The following is a 21013-nucleotide window of genomic DNA, read 5'->3' on the forward strand; positions in this document are numbered from 1 at the left end:
CAGGTGTATCTGTCATTAGCAGCCCCCCTGCTAACCCAATCTGAACTGGTGGAAGCCCCATGGAGATGTACTCTGATTATTCATAGAAACACAGGAACACCTGACTGCGGAGGTATTTCACTCACTACAAGATATTTTATCTGTATTCCAAATGGCACCATATTCCTTATATACAGTTGAAGTCGGAAGTTTACATACACCTTAGCCAAATACATTTAAACTCAGTTTTTCACAATTCCTGACATTTAATCCTAAACATTTAATCCCTCTTAGGTCAGTTAGGATCACCACTTTATTTTAAGAATGTGAAATGTCAGAATAATAGTAGAGAGAATGGTTTATTTCAGCTTTTATTTATTTCATCACATTCCCAGTGGGTCAGAAGTTTACATACATTAGTATTTGGTAGCATTGCCTTTAAATTCTTTAACGTGGGTCAAACATTTCGGGTACCCTTCCACAAGCTTCCCACAATAAATTGGGTGAATCTTGGCCCATTCCTCTTGACAGAGCTGGTGTAACTGAGTCAGGTTTGTAGGCCTCCTTGCAAGCACATGCTTTTTCAGTTCTGGCCACAAATTTCCTATAGGATTGAGGTCAGGGCTTTGTGATGGCCACTCCAATACCTTGACTTTGTTGGCCTTAAGCCATTGTGCCACAACTTTGGAAGTATGCCTGGGGTCATTTTCCATTTGGAAGACCCATTTGCGTCCAAGCTTTAACTTCCTGACTAATGTCTTGACATGTTGCTTCAATATATCCACATTATTTTCCTCCCACATGATGCCATCTATTTTGTGAAGTGCACCAGTCCCTCCTGCAGCAAAGCACCCCCACAACATGATGCTGCCACCCCCATGCTTCACGGTTGGGATGGTCTTCTTTGGCTTGCAAGCCTCCCCCTTTCACCTCCAAACATAACAATGGTCATTATGACCAAACATGGTCCTTTGCTGTTGTTCTGGGATTGATTTGCACTTTTTGTACCAAAGTACGTTCATCTCTAGGAGACAGAACGGGTCCCCTTCCTGAGCTGTATGACGGCTTCGTGGTCTCATGGTGTTTATACTTGCGTACTATTGTTTGTACAGATGAACGTGGTACATTCAGGCGTTTGGAAATTCCTCCCAAGGATGAACCAGACTTGTGGAGGTCAACAATGTTTTTTCTGAGGTCTTTTTCTGATTTCTTTTGATTTTCCCATGATGTCAAGCAATGAGGCACTGAGTTCGAAGGTAGGCCTTCATCCACAGGTACACCTCCAATTGACTCAAATGATGTCAATTAGCATTTCAGAAGCTTCTAAAGCCATGACATCATTTTCTGGAATGTTCCAAGCTGTTTAAAGGCACAGTCAACTTTGTGTATGTAAACTTCTGACCCATTGGAATTGTGATACAGTGAATTATAAGTGAAATAATCTGTCTGTAAACAATTGTTGGAAATAATTATTGTGTCGTGCACAAAGTAGATGTCCTAACCGACATGTCAAAACTATAGTTTGTTAACAAGACATTTGTGGAGTGGTTGAACAACATGTTTTAATGACTCCATCCTAAGTGAATGTACACTTCCAACTTCAACTGTATATTGCACTACTTTTGACCAGGGACCATAGGTAGCGCATTATATATGTAATAGGGTACCATTTGGGACGCAGTCGTAAATACTACGTCACTTTCAGTTAGCAGACCACCCCACTACTGGTCTCAAAGACCAACAGCTGCTTTCATTCAACAGTGGAGAGATTGAGATCTTCTTATATGTTCTTTCTTTATTCACGTTGGTTCATATGCATTGCATTCCTCTCAATTCCCTTGACTTTCTCTCTTCTTCTCTCACATGCTCATTGGAATTCCACTCCAGCTTTGTCTTTCTATACCAAAGGACTCATTCCATCATCCTCCTCCATCTCTTATCTCCATAGTGTTTGTCTCCTAAAAATATCATTCTCTCTCTCTCTCTCTCTCTCTCTCTCTCTCTCTCTCTCTCTCTCTCTCTCTCTCTCTCTCTCTCTCTCTCTCTCTCTCTCTCTCTCTCTCTCTCTCTCTCTCTCTCTCTCTCTCTCTCTCTCTCTCTCTCTCTCTCTCTCTCTCTCTCTCTCTCTCTCTCTCTCTCTTTGTGTTTGTTGTGTTCTCTCTCCCAATCACCTCAACAGTGCAGAATTATTTTAGAGCTTATGTGAAGGATAACTGACTGGTAGGAAAGCGAGAAGAGAGAGACTGGGTTAGCATATATCCCTGAGGATCTACTCAAACAGCTATCTCACCATTTCAATTAAATCACATACTTGTCCAATGGAAATATCTCCATGCAGCTTCACACACCTCTCAGGGTTTTATAATGAATCTAATACAGCACGATAACACCGGATAACACCGTATAACATACTGTATATCACACCGTATATCACACCGTATAACACCGCACAACACACTGTATAACACCGTATAACATTGAAAAACACTGTATAAAACACCCTATAACACTGTATAAAACACTGCATAACACCGTATAACACTATATAAAACACTGTATTACACCGTATAACACTATAACACCGTGTAACACCGTATAACACCATATAACACCGTATAACACAGCATAACACAGCATAACACTGCATAACACCGTATAACACTATAACACCGTGTAACACCGTATAACACCATATAACACTGTGTAAAACACTATATAACACCGTATAACACCACATAACACCGTATAACACAGCATAACACAGCATAACACAGCATAACACTGCATAACACCGTATAACACCGTATAAAACACTGTATAACACCGTATAACACTGTGTAAAACACCGTATAACACCATATAACACTGTATAACACCGTATAAAACACTGCATAACACCGTATAACACCACATAACACTGTATCAAACACTGTATAACACCATATAAAACACCGTATAACACCGTATAACACCGTATAAAACACTGTATAACACCGTATAACACCGTAAAACACTGTGTAAAACACCGTATAACACCATATAACACTGTATAACACCGTATAAAACACTGCATAACACCGTATAACACCACATAACACTGTATCAAACACTGTATAACACTGTATAACACCATATAAAACACTGTATAACACTGTATAACACCGTATAACACCATATAACACCATAAAACACCGTATAACACCGTATAAAACACTGTATAACACCGTATAACACCGTATAACACTGTGTAAAACACCGTATAACACCATATAACACTGTATAACACCGTATAAAACACTGCATAACACCGTATAACACCACATAACACTGTATCAAACACTGTATAACACTGTATAACACCATATAAAACACTGTATAACACTAAATAACACCGTATAAAATGCTGTATAACACCGTATACCACCGTTCAACACACTGTATAACACTGTTTAACCTCTTGGGGCTAGGTGGGACGCTAGCGTGCCACCCGTGGTGCACTCCATCAACAGCAGGTGCATTTCAAGAGCGGCAAATTTGAATCCAAATAAATGTCAAAATTCAAATTTTTCAAAAATACAACTATGTTAAACCATTTGAAAGATAAACATCTCCTTAATCTAACCACGTTTTACGATTTCAAAAAGGTTTTACGGCGAAAGCATAAATTTAGAGTATGTTAGGACAGTACATTTACAAGAGTTGTGTGTAATGTTTTGTCAAGTCAAAGACAGGGTCACCAAAACCATAAAACCAGCTAAAATGATGCACTAACCTTTTACAATCTCCATCAGATGACACTCCTAGGACATTATGTTAGACAATGCATGCATTTTTAGTTCTATCAAGTTCATATTTATATCCAAAAACAGCGTTTTACTATGGCATTGATGTTGAGGAAATCGTTTCCCTCCAATAACCGGCAGTCAAGTCAGCGTCAGAAATTAAATAATTAAAATTAGAAAACATTGGTAAAATATTATATTGTCATTTAAAGAATTATAGATTTACATCTCTTGAACGCAATCAACTTGCCAGATTTAAAAATAACCTTACTGGGAAATCACACTTTGCAATAATCTGAGCACTGCGCCCAGAAAAATACGCGTTGCGATACAGACTAGACGTCATGTTGGGGAGATCTAAAATCGAAAATACTATGTAAATAATCCATTACCTTTGATTCTCTTCATCAGATGTCACTTCCAGGTATCACAGGTCCATAACGAATGTAGTTTTGTTCAAAAAAGCTCATCATTTATGTCCAAAAATCTCCGTCTCGTTAGCACATGATGTAAGCCAGCCGGACTTCTCGTCATGAACGAGGGGAAAAAATATATTTCCGTTCGTTCAAACATGTCAAACGTTGTATAGCATAAATCATTAGGGCCTTTTTTAACCAGAACATGAATAATATTCAAGGTGGACGAATGCATACTCTTTTATAACGTATTGGAACGAGGGTACCCAACATGAACTAGCGCGCCAGGTGTCTAATGGGACATCACCGTTCCATGGCTCTTGTTCGGTCAGATCTCCCTCCAGAAGACTCAAAACACTTTGTAAAGGCTGGTGACATCTAGTGGAAGCAATAGGAAGTGCCAAAATATTCCTAAACCCCTGTGTTTTTCAATGGGATAGGTTTAAAGTCAATACAACACATCAGGTATCCACTTCCTGTCAGAAAATGTCTCAGGGTTTTGCCTGCCAAATGAGTTCTGTTATACTCACAGACACCATTCAAACAGTTTTGGAAACTTTAGAGTGTTTTCTATCCATATATAATAAGTATATGCATATTCTAGTTACTGGGTAGGATTAGTAACCAGATTAAATCGGGTACATTTTTTTTATCCAGACGTGCAAATGCTGCCCCCTAGACCCAACAGGATAACATAGAAAAACACCGTATAAAACACTGTATAACACCGTATAACACCGTATAAAACAGAGCGTAACACCGCATAACACTGTATAACACCGTATAACACCGTATAAAACACAGTATAACACTGTATAACACCGTATACCACTGCATAACACTGTAAACACAGTATAACACTGCATAACACCATATAACACCGTACAACACCGTATATCACTGTACAACAACATATAACACTGTATAACACCGTATAACACCGTATAACACCGTATAACCTCTATGGGCTAGGTGGGACGCTAGCGTGCCACCCGTGGTGCACTCCATCAACAGCAGGTGCATTTCAAGAGCGGCAAATTTGAATCCAAATAAATGTCAAAATTCAAATTTTTCAAAAATACAACTATTTTACACCATTTGAAAGATAAACATCTCCTTAATCTAACCACGTTTTACGATTTCAAAAAGGTTTTACGGCGAAAGCATAAATTTAGAGTATGTTAGGACAGTACATTTACAAGAGTTGTGTGTAATGTTTTGTCAAGTCAAAGACAGGGTCACCAAAACCATAAAACCAGCTAAAATGATGCACTAACCTTTTACAATCTCCATCAGATGACACTCCTAGGACATTATGTTAGACAATGCATGCATTTTTAGTTCTATCAAGTTCATATTTATATCCAAAAACAGCGTTTTACTATGGCATTGATGTTGAGGAAATCGTTTCCCTCCAATAACCGGCAGTCAAGTCAGCGTCACAAATTAAATAATTAAAATTAGAAAACATTGGTAAAATATTATATTGTCATTTAAAGAATTATAGATTTACATCTCTTGAACGCAATCAACTTGCCAGATTTAAAAATAACCTTACTGGGAAATCACACTTTGCAATAATCTGAGCACTGCGCCCAGAAAAATACGCGTTGCGATACAGACTAGACGTCATGTTGGGGAGATCTAAAATCGAAAATACTATGTAAATAATCCATTACCTTTGATTCTCTTCATCAGATGTCACTTCCAGGTATCACAGGTCCATAACGAATGTAGTTTTGTTCAAAAAAGCTCATCATTTATGTCCAAAAATCTCCGTCTTGTTAGCACATGATCTAAGCCAGCCGGACTTCTCGTCATGAACGAGGGGAAAAAATATATTTCCGTTCGTTCAAACATGTCAAACGTTGTATAGCATAAATCATTAGGGCCTTTTTTAACCAGAACATGAATAATATTCAAGGTGGACGAATGCATACTCTTTTATAACGTATTGGAACGAGGGTACCCAACATGAACTCGCGCGCCAGGTGTCTAATGGGACATCATCGTTCCATGGCTCTTGTTCGGTCAGATCTCCCTCCAGAAGACTCAAAACACTTTGTAAAGGCTGGTGACATCTAGTGGAAGCAATAGGAAGTGCCAAAATATTCCTCAGCCCCTGTGTTTTTCAATGGGATAGGTTTAAAGTCAATACAACACATCAGGTATCCACTTCCTGTCAGAAAATGTCTCAGGGTTTTGCCTGCCAAATGAGTTCTGTTATACTCACAGACACCATTCAAAGAGTTTTAGAAACTTTAGAGTGTTTTCTATCCATATATAATAAGTATATGCATATTCTAGTTACTGGGTAGGATTAGTAACCAGATTAAATCGGGTACATTTTTTTTATCCAGACGTGCAAATGCTGCCCCCTAGCCCTAACAGGATAACACCGTATAACACAGCATAACACAGCATAACACTGCATAACACCGTATAACACTATAACACCGTGTAACACCGTATAACACCATATAACACTGTGTAAAACACTATATAACACCGTATAACACCACATAACACCGTATAACACAGCATAACACAGCATAACACAGCATAACACTGCATAACACCGTATAACACCGTATAACATCATATAACACTGTATAACACCGTATAAAACACTGCATAACACCGTATAACACCACATAACACTGTATCAAACACTGTATAACACCATATAAAACACTGTATAACACTGTATAACACCATATAACACCATATAACACTGTATAACACTGTATAACACCGTATAAAACACAGTATAACACCGTATAACACTAAATAACACTGTATAAAATGCTGTATAACACCGTATACCACCGTTCAACACACTGTATAACACTGTATAACATAGAAAAACACCGTATAAAACACTGTATAACACCGTATAACACCGTATAAAACAGAGCGTAACACCGCATAACACTGTATAACACCGTATAACACCGTATAAAACACAGTATAACACTGTATAACACCGTATACCACTGCATAACACTGTAAACACAGTATAACACTGCATAACGCCATATAACACCGTACAACACCGTATATCACTGTACAACAACATATAACACTGTATAACACTGTATAACACCGTATATCACTGTACAACAACATATAACACTGTATAACACCGTATAACACTGTATAACACCATATACCACACTGTATAACACCGTATAACACCGTATAACACCGTATATCACTGTACAACAACATATAACACTGTATAACACCGTATAACACTGTATAACACCATATACCACACTGTATAACACCGTATAACACTGTATAACACCATATACCACACTGTATAACACCGTATAACACCGTATATCACTGTACAACAACATATAACACTGTATAACACCGTATAACACTGTATAACACCATATACCACACTGTATAACACCGTATAACACTGTATAACACCATATACCACACTGTATAACACCATATAACACCGTACAACACCGTATATCACTGTACAACAACATATAACACTGTATAACACCGTATAACACTGTATAACACTATATACCACACTGTATAACACCGTATAACACCGTATAACACCATACCGCCTTTTTGTTATACACCGTATAACGCTGTATAACACTGTATAACACTGTATAAAACACTGTAAAACACCGTATAACGCCATATAACACCGCATAACACTGTATAACACCGTGTAAAACACTGCATAACACTGTATAACACCGTATAACACTAAATAACACCGTATAAAATGCTGTATAACACCGTATACCACCGTTCAACACACTGTATAACACTGTATAACATAGAAAAACACCGTATAAAACACTGTATAACACCGTATAAAACAGAGCGTAACACCGCATAACACTGTATAACACCGTATAACACCGTATAAAACACAGTATAACACTGTATAACACCGTTAACCACTGCATAACACTGTAAACACAGTATAACACTGCATAACACCATATAACACCGTACAACACTGTATATCACTGTACAACAACATATGACACTGTATAACACCGTATATCACTGTACAACAACATATAACACTGTATAACACCGTATAACACTGTATAACACCATATACCACACTGTATAACACCGTATAACACCGTATAACACCGTATATCACTGTACAACAACATATAACACTGTATAACACCGTATAACACTGTATAACACCATATACCACACTGTATAACACCGTATAACACTGTATAACACCATATACCACACTGTATAACACCGTATAACACCGTATAACACCGTATATCACTGTACAACAACATATAACACTGTATAACACCGTATAACACTGTATAACACCATATACCACACTGTATAACACTGTATAACACCGTATAACACCGTATATCACTGTACAACAACATATAACACTGTATAACACCGTATAACACTGTATAACACCATATACCACACTGTATAACACCGTATAACACTTTATAACACCATATACCACACTGTATAACACCGTATAACACCGTATAACACCGTATATCACTGTACAACAACATATAACACTGTATAACACCGTATAACACTGTATAACACCATATACCACACTGTATAACACCGTATAACACTGTATAACACCATATACCACACTGTATAACACCATATGACACCGTACAACACCGTATATCACTGTACAACAACATATAAGACTGTATAACACCGTATAACACTGTATAACACCATATACCACACTGTATAACACCGTATAACACCGTATAACACCATACCGCCTTTTTGTTATACACCATATAACGCTGTATAACACTGTATAACACTGTATAAAACACTGTAAAACACCGTATAACGCCATATAACACCGCATAACACTGTATAACACCGTGTAAAACACTGCATAACACTGTATAACACCGCATGACACCGTATAAAACACTGTGTAACACCATATAACACTGCATAACACTGCATAACACTGTATAACACTGTGGACACAATCTTGATTGATCGAAATTAGTGACAGTGGAATTCATGTGGCAATAATTTAAAACTCCTGGGGCAGCAGCCTCTAAGGTGCAGGGTTGAGTAACTGGGTGGTAGACGGCTAGTGATGGCTATTTAACAGTCTGATGGCCTTGACATAGAAGCTGTTTTTCAGTCTCTCGGTCCCAGCTTTGATGCACCTGTACTGACTTCACCTTCTGGATGATAGCGGGGTGAACAGGCCGTGGCTCGTGTGGTTGTTGTCCTTGAAGATATATTTGGCCTTCCTGTGACATCAGGTGCACTAGGTGTCCTGGAGGGCCGGTAGTGTGCGTTGGGCAGACCGCACCATCCTCTGGAGAGCCCTGCGGTTGAGGGCGGTGCAGTTGCCATACCAGGCCATGATACAGTCCGACAGGATGCTCTCAATTGTTCATATGTAAAAATTTGTGAGGGTCTTACGGGCCAAGCCAAATTGTTGACTTCTTCACCACACTGTCTGTGTGGGTGGACCATTTCAGATTGTCAGTGATATGTACCCCGAGGATTATAAAGCTTTTATCCTTCTACACTGCGGTTCCGTTGATGTGGATAGGGGCGTGCTGCCTTTTCTGTTTCCTGAAGTCCACAATCAGCTCCTTCATTTTGTTGACGTTGAGAGAGAGGTTATTTTCCTGGCACCACTCCGCCAGGGCCCTCACCTCCTCCATGTAGGCTGTCTCGTCATTGTTGGTAATCAAGTTTACTACAGTTGGGTCAGGGAGTACAGAAGGGGGCTAAGCACACCCTTGTGGGGCCCCAGTGTTGAGGATCAGCAAAGTGGAGGTGTTGTTTCCTACCTTCATCACCTGGGGGCGGCCCGTCAGGAAGTCCAGGACCCAGTTGCACAGGGCAGTGTTCAGACCCAGGACCCCAAGCTTAATGATGAGCTTGGAGGGTACTATGGTGTTGAAGGTTGAGTTGTAGTCAGTGAACAGCAATCTTACATAAGTATTCATCTTGTCCAGATGGGATAGGGCAGTGTGAGGTGCGATGGCAATTCTATTGTCAGTGGATCTATTGGGGCGGTATGCAAATTGAAGTGGGTCTAGGGTGTCAGGAAAGGTAGAGTTGATATGATCCTTGACTACTCTCTCAATGTACTTCATGATGACAGAAGTGAGTGCTATGGGGCAATAATAATTTAGTTCAGTTACCTTTGCTTTCTTGGGTACAGGAACAATGGTGGACATCTTGATCAAGTGGGGACAATAGACCGGGATAAGGAGAGATTGCATATGTCCGTAAACACACCAGTGTCATGACGTTGGCCTCTTTGGGTACAGGAAGGACAGTTGACCCCCTCCCCTTTGTACCATCCCCCAACCTAGCTTCCCCCCAAACCAGGCCCTGTGTGAAAGGGTTGTAAAAACTCTAAGAGGAGAATCTCCGACCACATGTTTCATAGAGAGACAAAGGAAATTCTTCCAACTCATAGAATTGGAGAACCGAGCGACATGTGTGTTCTGGAGAAGGTATGGAAGATTGGTGAAGAATCCAGCTACGAACTGGTCCGCTTGGTACAATTTTGTGATACTCAGAAGAGACAATATAGCCATATTACCATAAAACTGTTTATATAATAGCCTCAGTTTGAGACTTGCATCATAATGGTTGTATAAAATGTATTAATAAGGATAAAGCTATTTGTAATACATTGAGATGCTATGTACTGATGTTAACCTGTTAGGGCTAGGGGGCAGCATTTGCACGTCTGGATAAAAAAAATGTACCCGATTTAATCTGGTTACTAATCCTACCCAGTAACTAGAATATGCATATACTTATTATATATGGATAGAAAACACTCTAAAGTTTCTAAAACTGTTTGAATGGTGTCTGTGAGTATAACAGAACTCATTTGGCAGGCAAAACCCTGAGACATTTTCTGACAGGAAGTGGATACCTGATGTGTTGTATTGACTTTAAACCTATCCCATTGAAAAACACAGGGGCTGAGGAATATTTTGGCACTTCCTATTGCTTCCACTAGATGTCACCAGCCTTTACAAAGTGTTTTGAGTCTTCTGGAGGGAGATCTGACCGAACAAGAGCCATGGAACGGTGATGTCCCATTAGACACCTGGCGCGCGAGTTCATGTTGGGTACCCTCGTTCCAATACGTTATAAAAGAGTATGCATTCGTCCACCTTGAATATTATTCATGTTCTGGTTAAAAAAGGCCCTAATGATTTATGCTATACAACGTTTGACATGTTTGAACGAACGTAAATATATTTTTTCCCCTCGTTCATGACGAGAAGTCCGGCTGGCTTAGATCATGTGCTAACAAGACGGAGATTTTTGGACATAAATGATGAGCTTTTTTGAACAAAACTACATTCGTTATGGACCTGTGATACCTGGAAGTGACATCTGATGAAGAGAATCAAAGGTAATGGATTATTTACATAGTATTTTCGATTTTAGATCTCCCCAACATGACGTCTAGTCTGTATCGCAACGCGTATTTTTCTGGGCGCAGTGCTCAGATTATTGCAAAGTGTGATTTCCCAGTAAGGTTATTTTTAAATCTGGCAAGTTGATTGCGTTCAAGAGATGTAAATCTATAATTCTTTAAATGACAATATAATATTTTACCAATGTTTTCTAATTTTAATTATTTAATTTGTGACGCTGACTTGACTGCCGGTTATTGGAGGGAAACGATTTCCTCAACATCAATGCCATAGTAAAACGCTGTTTTTGGATATAAATATGAACTTGATAGAACTAAAAATGCATGCATTGTCTAACATAATGTCCTAGGAGTGTCATCTGATGGAGATTGTAAAAGGTTAGTGCATCATTTTAGCTGGTTTTATGGTTTTGGTGACCCTGTCTTTGACTTGACAAAACATTACACACAACTCTTGTAAATGTACTGTCCTAACATACTCTAAATTTATGCTTTCGCCGTAAAACCTTTTTGAAATCGTAAAACGTGGTTAGATTAAGGAGATGTTTATCTTTCAAATGGTGTAAAATAGTTGTATTTTTGAAAAATTTGAATTTTGACATTTATTTGGATTCAAATTTGCCGCTCTTGAAATGCACCTGCTGTTGATGGAGTGCACCACGGGTGGCACGCTAGCGTCCCACCTAGCCCATAGAGGTTAACCTGTTAGGGCTAGGGGGCAGTATTGACACGGCTGGATAAAAAACATACCCGATTTAATCTGGTTACCACTCCTACCCAGTAACTAGAATATGCATATACTTATTACATATGGATAGAAAACACCCTAAAGTTTCTAAAACTGTTTGAATGGTGTCTGTGAGTATAACAGAACTCAAATGGCAGGTCAAAACCTGAGAGATTCCTTTACAGGAAGTGGCCTGTCTGACCATTTCTTGAACTTCTTTTCCATCTCTATCATTTACTAAGGATCTCTGCTCTAACGTGACACTTCCCACGTCGTCCATAGGTGCTCAGAGCCCGGGAAAAAACAGAATGTCGTCATTCCAGCCCCAGGCTGAAACACATTATCGCCTTTCTCAAGTGGCCGATCAAGGGACACTGGGCTTATGCGCGTGACCCGACCGCCCCCGCCTTTGGGATTTTTTCCTCTGTTTGCCGAAAAGGAGATTCCCTGTCGGAATATTATCGCTTTTCTACGAGAAAAATGGCGTAAAAATTGATTTTAAACAGCGGTTGACATGCTTCGAAGTACGGTAATGGAATATTTAGAATTTTATTGTCACGAATTGCGCCATGCGCGCGACACTTCTTTACTATTTCGGATAGTGTCTGGAACGCACGAACAAAACGCCGCTATTCGGATATAACGATGGATTATTTTGGACCAAACCAACATTTGTTATTGAAGTAGCAGTCCTGGGTGTGCATTCTGACGAAGACAACAAAAGGTAATCAAACTTTTATAATAGTAAATATGATTATGGTGAGTGCTAAACTTGCCGGGTGTCTAAATAGCGAGCCCGTGATGCCTGGGCTATGTACTTAGAATATTGCAAAATGTGCTTTCACCAAAAAGCTATTTTAAAATCGGACATATCGAGTGCATAGAGGAGGTCTGTATCTATAATTCTTAAAATAATTGTTATGCTTTTTGTGAACGTTTATCGTGAGTAATTTAGTAAAATGTTAGCGAATTCCCCGGAAGTTTGCGGGGGGTATGCTAGTTCTGAACGTCACATGCTAATGTAAAAAGCTGGTTTTTGATATAAATATGAACTTGATTGAACAAAACATGCATGTATTGTATAACATAATGTCCTAGGGTTGTCATCTGATGAAGATCATCAAAGGTGAGTGCTGCATTTAGCTGTCTTCTGGGTTTTGGTGACATTATATGCTGGCTTGAAAAATGGGTGTCTGATTATTTCTGGCCTGGTACTCTGCTGACATAATCTAATGTTTTGCTTTCGTTGTAAAGCCTTTTTGAAATCGGACAGTGTGGTTAGATTAACGAGAGTCTTTAAATAGCTGTAAAATAGTCATATGTTTGAGAAATTGAAGTAATAGGATTTTTAAGGTTTTGAAAATCGCGCCACAGGCTGCCAGTGGCTGTTACGTAGGTGGGACGCAAGCGTCCCACCTAGCCCATAGAGGTTAATGTGATAGAATTGGATTTCTGTACCAAGCTTCACTCAGCCATCGGCACGCCCCCAAGGGACACAGACAGGACCAGGCGTCATTTGACAAGCCTGTTCAAGGGTCAGTATAAAACTATACCCTGAGCTACATTTCTCCAGAGCAGGCCTCCACTCCATGGCCAATAGGTTTTACCATCCAATTCCTCTACTGAAAGTGAACTACACCACGTGGTTAACTTTTAGACTATCGAGACCGACAGAATAAGAACAAGTCTTTGATATTAATTATTAGTCTGCAGCTAAGTAAATTATATCATTGAACGCGAAGACCAACGAAACATCCATTCTATAACGACATTAATGAATGTCGCTTTGAAAGATCCATTCTAACCGAGAGAGAGACTCTCCATCAGAACGATGCTCCAACAAGGATCTCGACGACACATGAGCGTAAATATATATTGATTGCAATTGTTCCCGAATGAGCGAGCCTTCAATTGTCAATTGTTAATATTAATGAACTCTGTGTGCCACAGCTGACCGTTTATGACCCATTGTCTAACAGACCAGCCATGCCTGTTAGCCATTAGCGCACATTACTATACCAATCCTTTGTGACGATAATTACTGTTTGTATGTTTTCTGTTAATTACTTAGTGTAGTAAATAAATTATTTTAAGACAATTGATGTATGGATGATTTTAGTAAAGACTGGGTTCGTGCAGATACAACAATTTACGACGTTTGGAATGAGACTGGACTAAAGGTAAAATACACCATTTAAACCAGAAGATAATCGGCCTATACTATAATAGAATATAATATTATAGTACAGGAAAGTTATATTAGGAAAATTATAGCTTTGTAATCTGAATATTCTCCTTGGTGCCCCGATCTCCTAGTTAATTACAATTAAACGATTAATCAGTTTAATCGCGTGATAATAATTACAGGGAGCTAATTGATAAACATGTCTTCAGTTTAATGGTACCCCCAAAGACACGACACCAGCCAGCTGGTCTGAGGTGCTCTGAGGATGCGGCTAGGGATGCCGTCTGGGCCGGCAGCCTTTGCGAAGGTTAAAGCTACGGACAACGAGAGCCCAGAGTCTTTGGGAGTGCGCCGTGTCGGAGGCACTGTGTTATTTTTAGCTTGTCCAGAGGCAAGACATCGGTGTCCACGACCTGGCTAGTTTTCCCTTTGTAATCCGTGAGTCTGTTGACCCTGCCACGTACGTCTCGTGTCTGAGTGGTTGAATTGCAACTCCACTTTGTCTCTGTACTGACATTTTGCCTGTTTGAATTCATTACGGAGGAAATAACTACACTGTTTTTATTCGACCATATTCCCAGTCACCTTTCCATGGTTAAATACGCTAGTTCACTTTCAGTTTTGTGCGAATACTGTCATCTATCCACAGTTTCTAGTTTGGGTAGGTTTTAATTGTCACAGTGGGAACAACATCGCCTATACACTTCCTTATGAACTCAGTCACCGTGTCCATGTATACGTCAATGTTATTCTCAGAGGCTACCCAGAACATATCCCAGTCAGCATGATCAAAACAATCTTGATGCATGGATTTTGATAGGTCAGACGGGCATTGAATAGACCTTAGCACAGGTACTTCCTGTTTGAGTTTCTGCCTATAGGCAGAGATTAGAAAAACAGAGTCATGATCTGATTTGCCGAAGGGAGGGCGGAGGAGGGCCTTTTAGGTATCCCGGAAGGGGGTGTCGCAGTGGTTGAACGTTTTAGCAGCGTGAGTACTACAGTCAAAGGTTCCAATTCGGGGAAGTTGTATTCCTGTTTTTAATGCTGGTGAGTTACTCCCGCTCTGATATCCAAAGGTTGTTTCCGGCTGTATGTAAGAACACAAAAACGTTCTGGGCTAATAATGTAAGAAATAAAACACAAAAAAATTTAAAATACTGCAAAGTTGCTTAGGAGCTAGAAGCAGAGCTGCCATGTCTGCCGGCGCCATCTTGGTATACATGGTCATAACGTGTTATGACGTCAGTATTTTCTCTTGTCTAACATATGTTATGACATCAGTATTTCCTCTTGTCTAACATGTTCTGACATCAGTATTTACTCTGGTATACATAGTCTAACATATGTTATGACATCAGTATTTCCTCTTGTCTAACATGTTCTGACATCAGTATTTACTCTGGTATACATAGTCTAACATATGTTATGACGTCAGTATTTACTCTGGTATACATAGTCTAACATATGTTATGAGGTCAGTATTTACTCTGGTATACATAGTCTAACTTATGTTATGACGTCATTATTTACTCTGGTATAGGATAGAAACCAAATACAGAATGCAATACGGAGTATTTCCAAAATTCCTTGGTTACTTAGTTCCTTTCATCCTGGATGCTGTGGACACACTTTTTGGATGTTCAGTATTCTTGCTTGGGAGTCTATTTCCATATACCTTTAGACAGGAAAGCCTTAGGCTAGGAGCCCAAATGACTGTTTCTCTGATATATATGACTCTCCTCTCTCTCCTCTCTCTCCTCTCTCTCCTCTCTCACCTCTCTCGCTCCAACTCAAATAGCTCAGAGGGCTTTACTTTAACTTTCAGCTCTACAAACCATTTCTTCACACAACCCCTCCTTTTTACAAGGATCTTTCCTTCCTATCTTCCTTTCCTGCTTTTTTTAGGGAGAGCATTTCTTTTTCCCCTTTCAAACCCCATTTAAAGTACACCCTGCTTTCTGTCAGATCACACCACTCTCGCATGCATCCCAAATGGCACCCTATTCCCTATATAGTTCCATATCTAGGGAATAGGGTGCCATTTGGTAGTCCACTTTACTGTAAATATGGTTCCATTTGGGACCCATTCTCCGCACTGTTCAGCTCTGGTCGATAAAGCTGTGGTTAGTCCTCTTCATCAAATAACAGACCACTTTATTGCACAACGAGAAAAGTGTTTTACTCCTTCACTCTCTGTCGTTCCCCCCTGACTCTCTTTTATCACTGTCTCCCCTTCTCCTCCACTCTCTCTCTCTACCACTTCTCTCTCTCTCTCCTTTACACTCTCTCCTCAAAGCAGAGCAGTCCACCTGCAGCAGAGAAAGGGGAAACATGAAAAGGGATCACTGAACCTGAAGTCAAACCCCAGACAGGTATTAATAGATACTATAGACCATCTCCTTAAGATTATGGTCACCTGTACTTTCTACTTCCTGCTCTCACAGGCACTCTATCACAAGACGATCATCAGAGGAATGTCTTCAGAGGAAGTGCTTCTATTTGAAGTCAGGTCAATCTCCTATTGCATGCCATGTCAATAGGATGGGAGGAGAGGAGGATGGGAGGATTGAAGAGGGGGTGGGGTGGGGTGGGGTGGGAGGAGAGGAGGATTGGAGGATTGGAGGATTGGAGGACCAGAGGAGAGGAGAGGAGAGGAGAGGAGAGGAGAGGAGAGGAGAGGAGAGGAGAGGAGAGGAGAGGAGAGGAGAGGAGAGGAGAGGAGAGGAGAGGAGAGGAGAGGAGAGGAGAGGAGAGGGGGTTAGGGTTGAGGAGAGGAGGATGGGAGAAGAGGAGAAGAGGAGGATGGGAGGATTGGAGAGGGGTTGGGGTGGGGTGTGGTGTGGTGGGAGGAGAGGAGGATCGGAGGAGAGGAGGATGGGAGGAGGACGATGGGAGGAGAGGACGATGGGAGGAGAGGAGGATGGACTTCCCTTGTGGTGTTGGAGTATAATCACTCCATCATTAACTAATCATCCCCAGCTTCCAGTACTGTAAGCTTATTCCTTCTCTCCTCTACTCTGCTGCAACTTCACATTTCAGCATGGTCAACATGTTGACTTTACTGTCGAGTGACGTAAACAGAAATGGCAACCATATAGGAAGCAAACATGGAACAAAATCACAATGCCAGCTTTCTCATCATCAGGAAATGAACAGACACTGTAATGTTGAGAGTGAGTGAGAGTAGCTCTCAGGTCTGTGTAAAAAACAAATGACTGTGCTTTAGTTTTCAGGTTGTCGGGTTTGTACCAGCATCTAACCTCCTCCCTAGTCAAAACAAACTCTCTGGCCCACAACTTCTGACTCAGTCACTATATCAACAGTTGCTGAGGCTGTTTTAGAGGACAAGCTCTGTCCTTTCTTTCTTTGAAACACTCCTTCACATATTCCTCATCACTCTTTCATCCCTCTCTTCTTTCCTTTCTTCTTGAGTACTTTGTTCCTCTCTGTGCTTCTGTTGATCTCGTTCTCTCTCTTGCCAACCCCCTCTTCCTCTTTCTCTGTCTCTCTCTCTCTTTATGTCTCTCTCTGTCTCTCTCTCTTTCTGTCTCTCTTCTCTTTCCTCTCTCCCACACCCAAACATCCTCAGCTGCCAGACTGCATAACACCAATCTATATTTTTTATGTTTTTTGTTCCTATCTCCCTGATAACCCCGTGTTTGATCCAGTGTTCTCCAGACTACATCATAAATGTGGACAACAAAAGCCAGATCTGAGAAAAACACACAACATAACAGTCAACTGAAATGACCGTTGACTGAAATAAAACTTTTCACAAAATTGAAGTAATACTTTTTCATAACAAAGCCAAAAAGTCAGTCTGTTCTTTGCTTCTGCACTCTCAACTCTGTGGACTCAGCCTGCATGTTGGGGAAAATTGTTTAGTAAGTTGAATAAATACACTTGTGCTAATACACTCAGCATTATGTGGACGAATGGGCCAGGGGAAGGATGCAAATTGTCAACCCTTACCTGAAGAAAACTCTCTCGCCACTCAGAAGTTATATAACGACAGGAGAGAGGGAGAGGAGAAGTGGAGGGAAGTTGAAAGAAGGATGGGAATAAAATTCACAAAAACTTTTCTAATCTTCTCTCACTCAGACAAATAACAATAGTTGTCAGAACGTTGCATCATGCATAACATTAAATAGTGAGGTTACTCTATGACTCCCAGAGAGCTGTAGACCTAATGTTGTGACGTGAGACAAATCGTTATGTGGTGTTTAGGGAAGATGAGCGGTGGGATGCTGAAGGCCTGTTGCTTCCTCTGTTCCTACATCCTGAGCCTGTGATTGGTTAAGAGGATGCCCGTCTTTATCCTGGCCTTGTGATTGGTTAAGAGAATGCCAGTGTTTAACTGTGCCTTGGGGGCCAACATCCGGGCGGCGCAGCTGGCCCTGCTGAGAGCCTGAGGGGGCGAGAGGACGCCCCTCTGTTGTCCCGGGGGCTAGACATCACCCCTCTGGTTTCTGAGAAGGGCAGGGGACAGATGGAGAGGGGGAGAGGTGGATGGGGGAGGGGGAGAATGCTCTATACTTAGAGCCATGACATGCATCCAATGTAGATAAGAGTTGACAAGCTGGTCACTGGGTTACTGAATGGGACTTTACAATTCATGCATCCCAAACTGGGCTCCCGAGTGGCGCAGTGGTCTAAGGCACCGTATCTCAGTGCTAGAGGTGTCACTACAGACACCCTGGTTTGAATCCAGGCTGTATCACAACCGGCCGTGATTGGGAGTCCCATAGAGCGGCACACAATCGGCCCAGCGTTGTCCGGGTTTGCCCGGTGTAGGCCGTCATTGAAAATAAGAATTTGTTCTTCAACTGTCTTGCCTAGTAAAATAAATGCAAAAAAAACGGTGGCTCTCTCACACACACATTCCAAGCCATTTAAAGTATAATGAGTTACCAAAGCCAATTCTTTCTAGATATTTGACCTCTTTTCAAGTGAATGTACATGAATGACTAGTCTCTCATCCTCACCCTGCTGACCCCTGGCTGCGTTACATTACATCATTCAAATAAAGCTGATGTCTCCATACATTATGACTGATAGGTATTGTAATCATTTCCCAACCTGGCCCACATAACATCATGGCCACCTAGTCATTCCCACCTTCCAATTGACTCTATCATCCCCCCTTCTCTCCTCTGCAACTATTCCCAAATCATTGCTGTAAATGAGAATGTCCTCAGTCAACTTGTTCAATACATTTTTTGTATTTTTTATACACATTAACTAACCCCTAATAGGATAGAAAGGATGAATATTTATATATTAACCAAGTCCTAATATGATAGAAAGGAGGAATATTTACATATTAACCAAGACCTAATAGGATAGAAAGGATGAATATTTAAATATTTACCAAGTGTAATGCGTCTGTGTGTAGCTGGTGTAGAAGAGTCAGGCGCAGGACAGCAGATATGAGCAATGTCGCAATTTTACTCAATAATAATAACAATACACGTCAATAAATACAAGGCCACAAATACGGACCGCAATACAATAAACAATCACTCACAAACAACCATGGGGGAACAGAGGGTTAAATAATGAACAAGTAATTGTGGGATTGAAACCAGGTGTGTAAAACAAAGACAAAACAAATGGAAAATGAAAAGTGGATCGGCGATGGCTAGAAGGCCGGTGACGTCGACCGCCAAACGCCGCCCGAACAAGGAGAGGGACCAACTTCGGCGGAAGTCGTGACACCAAGTCATAATAGGATAGAAAGGATGACAATGTACATATTATCCACGCCCTACCTAATAGGATAGAAAGGAAGAATTGAAGTTGATTGATAGCTGTCATCTAGACATAATCTACAATAGGCTGTCTAAACCGTAGAAATATAACCTATTGTAACCTAGTATGGTTGAAACATTTGTTATTGACATCTTACAGCACTCCATGAACTTGACATGCACCTTCAGACATGCTTTATTCTAAGTGTTCTAGATGTTCTAGAAGTTCTAAATGTTCTAGATGTTCTAGATGTTCTAGATGTTCTCTAGATGTTCTAGATGTTCTAAATGTTCTAAATGTTCTAAATGTTCTAGATGTTCTCTAGATGTTCTAGATGTTCTCTAGATGTTCTAAATGTTCTAAATGTTCTAGATGTTCTAGATGCTCTAGATGTTCTCTAGATGTTCTCTAGATGTTCTAGATGTTCTAGATGTTCAAGATGTAATAATGTAATCTATTTATAACAGTTTTGATATTTTAATCATCACAGGGAATCGAGAAGGTAAGAGCACATTGTTCCCGAGTGTCTTCCTCTCTCCATCCCTCCCTCCCTCCCTTCTTCCTGCTGTTTTGTCAAACAGGTGAGTAGGAAATGTGATTCATGAAATGTTAAATCCAGTCTTCCTGAGAAAACCAATGTACTGCTGAGAGCGATGGAAGTACTCATTACTGACTCCCAGGAGGCAAAATACACCTGGTTTCAGAAAGGAGGAG

Source organism: Salmo salar, chromosome 05 (genome assembly GCF_965601325.2).
Source record: "Salmo salar chromosome 05, fSalSal1, whole genome shotgun sequence".
Taxonomy (NCBI): Eukaryota; Metazoa; Chordata; class Actinopteri; order Salmoniformes; family Salmonidae; genus Salmo; species Salmo salar.